Source organism: Mus musculus, chromosome 8, assembly GCF_000001635.26.
Source record: "Mus musculus strain C57BL/6J chromosome 8, GRCm38.p6 C57BL/6J".
Taxonomy (NCBI): domain Eukaryota; kingdom Metazoa; phylum Chordata; class Mammalia; order Rodentia; family Muridae; genus Mus; species Mus musculus.
In genome coordinates, this window is record NC_000074.6 from 28185510 (window position 1) to 28188587 (window position 3078).

General features: G+C 43.0%; 1 pseudogene; it reads left to right on the top strand.

Moving 5' to 3' along the window:
* On the top strand, nucleotides 313-1531 carry Gm8100 (predicted gene 8100; annotated as a pseudogene).

Consider the following 3078-nt stretch of genomic DNA (forward strand, 5'->3'; position numbering starts at 1 on the left):
TGGGATAGGGGATTTTCAGAGAGGAAACCAGGAAAGGGAATAACATTTGAAATGTAAATTTAAAAAATATCTAATAAAAATAAATTTAAAAAATTTATAAAATCTTCATTCACGAGACACGTCCCCAAATTCCCAGGTGTCTGTGGAAAAGACTCAGCAATGGAGACAGAAACAATGTGGAGGTAGAAGTATTATTGATCTCATCCTGTATGATGGTCCCACTGGATACATTCAGACCCATGTAAAGAGTCATGTAGAGCTCTCTGCTCCTCTCTGTTCCAGAGACAGACGCATCTTCTTGTGCAGTACCTGCCTCGTCCCATAGACAAAATGGTGAAGGTCGGTGTGAATGGATTTGGCTGTATTGGGCGCCTGGTCACCAGGGCTGCCATCTGCTCTCCACATGGCAAAGTGGGGGTTGTTAACATCAACAATCCCTTCATTGATCTCAACTACATGGTCTACATATTCTAGTATGACTCCACCCGTGGCAAATTAAAGGCACAGTCAAGGCCGAGAATGGGAAGCTTGTCATCAATTGGAAGCCCATCACCATCTTCCAGGAGCGAGACCCCGCTAACATCAAATGGGGTGAGGCCGGTGCTGAGTATGTCGTGGAGTCTACTGGTGTCTTCACCACCATGGAGAAGGCCGGGTCCCACTTGAAGGGTAGAGCCAAAAGGGTCATCATCTCTGCCCCTTCGGACGATGCCCCCATGTTTGTGATGTGTGTTAACCATGAGAAATATGACAACTCACTCAAGATTGTCAGCACTGCATCCTGCACCACCAACTGCTTAGCCCCCCCTGGCCAAGGTCATCCATGACAACTTTGGCATCGTGGAAGGGCTCACAATCCCATGCCATCACTGCTACTCAGAAGACTGTGGATGGTCCCTCTGGAAAGCTGTGGCCGTGGGGCTGCCCAGAACATCATCCCTGCATCCACTGGTGCTTCCAAGGCTGTGGGCAAGATCATCCCAGAGCTCAACGGGAAGCTCACTGGCATGGCCTTCCATGTTCCCACCCCCAATGTGTTCGTCGTGGATCTGACGTGCCCCCTGGAAAAACCTGCCAAAACATCCAGAAGGCGGTGAAGCAGACATCTGAGGGCCCACTGAAGGGCATCTTGGGCTACCCTGAGAACCAGGTTGTCTCCTGCGACTTCAACAGCAACTCTCACTCTTCCACCTTCGATGCCGGGGCTGGCATTGCTCTCAATGACAACTTTGTCAAGCTCATTTCCTGGTATGATAATGAATACGGCTACAGCAACAGGGTGGTGGACCTTATGGCCTACATGGCCTCCAGGGAGTAAGAAACCCTGGACCACCCACCCCAGCAAGGACACTGAGAGCAAGAGAGAGGCCCTCGGTTGCTGAGGAGTCCCTATCACAACTTGACCCCCAACACTGAGCATCTCCCTCACAACTTTCACCCCAGATCCCCATAACAGGAGGGGCCTAGGGAGCCCTCCCTACTCTCTTGAACACCATCAATAAAGTTCCTGCACCTACAAAAAAAAAAAAAAGAAAGAGTCATGTAGAAGCAACATTGAAATCCTTGTAGTATTAAGGGGGGGGTTGATGCATGGAAGTGCCTTCTCCCACTAATGAGGTTAACGTTCTCATGAATGAGCCTTCATGTAGCCAACAAAATTGACTTCCTTTTAACCTTCTGCCATGTGAAGATGTCTTAGAACTGTCCTTCTTATGGTTTGGCTATGAAACATTCCAACTCCCAAATGTGTTTAGGGGTTGGACCACAGCTAATGGGGCTATCTGGGGCTTCAGAATACTTTATGTGATGGAGGATAACTGGATAAAGAAGGTCATGAAGAGTGTTTCATTAGGGACTATACATTTTTTTATTCTTTTATTCTATTTTATTTTATTTTATTTTTGGTTTTTTTTTGAGACAGGGTTTCTCTCTATAGCCTTGGCTGTCCTGGAACTCACTCTGTAGACCAACCTGGCCTTGGACTCAGAAATCCTCCTGTCTCTGCCTCCCAAGTGCTGGGATTAAAGGTGTGCACCACCACTGCCCGGCCAAATTTTTTTATGCATTTTAACAAACACCTCTTCCTCTGCGACCTGAAGTGAGTACCCTATGACACAGGATCCAACCTTCATCATGGTCTTTCTCCCCACATGCCTAGAATCAATAGAGCCAAGAACTAAGGATAGTTGAAACCATTAGCCAAATTAAATTCTTCCTCCCTTTTCAAGTTGTTCATATTAGACATTTTTTTAAATCACAACAGAAAACTGAGAAGACTAAACACTACTACCTTATTCTTAGACTTCCCAACCTCCAGAGTACTGAGAAAAAAAAAAAGTCTCTTTTTTACAAGTTAAGCAATCAAAGCACCACAAAACAGAGTGAAAATGAATTAATCCTTGTTCTACTTCATATTAAATTGTTTAGCTAATGAACATCTTAGACATTTGACTAAAATAGTAATGTGAACTTAAATGGATTTTAACAATGTTAGGAGATTTATGGATCCCAGAGAACCTTGCAAAGCCTTTCCTCAAGATTCCTTTTGGTGGGAAAAAAAAGCACTGTGTTTTGCAGATGATTATATATCTACTGGTTGTATTATGTCAGGATATATACCACAGGCAGTGAGGGCGTTAGTATATCTACAGAACTTCCATACTTTTTCTTAAATGCATATGTTAATATTTGCCCATACAAAAATTATATGAGGAGTTTTTAGCCTTTCTGGTCACTTGGCATGCTTTTCACATAATTGAACTTTGCCTAAATAAATTTTAACCTCTTCTGTTCCAAGGTGAAAGAACAAAGCCTATCAGAATTTCTAGGAGCTATGAGGAAACCTCAAATTCAGTAGAGATCAGAATTTTTTGTAGAAACTAATTTAGAGACAAAATGTCATAAGATGTCCAACATTTCAAAAAGTTGGAACATTTGATTAAAGATGATTTACACATGGCTGTGAGGCAATATTTATTTGATTGAAGTAAGAAAGAAAAACTTTAAAGTCAAATATGAGAGGTGAATGCAATCACAAAAACGCTTAAGAATTTTAATGGTGAGAATACTCCAGCCTTT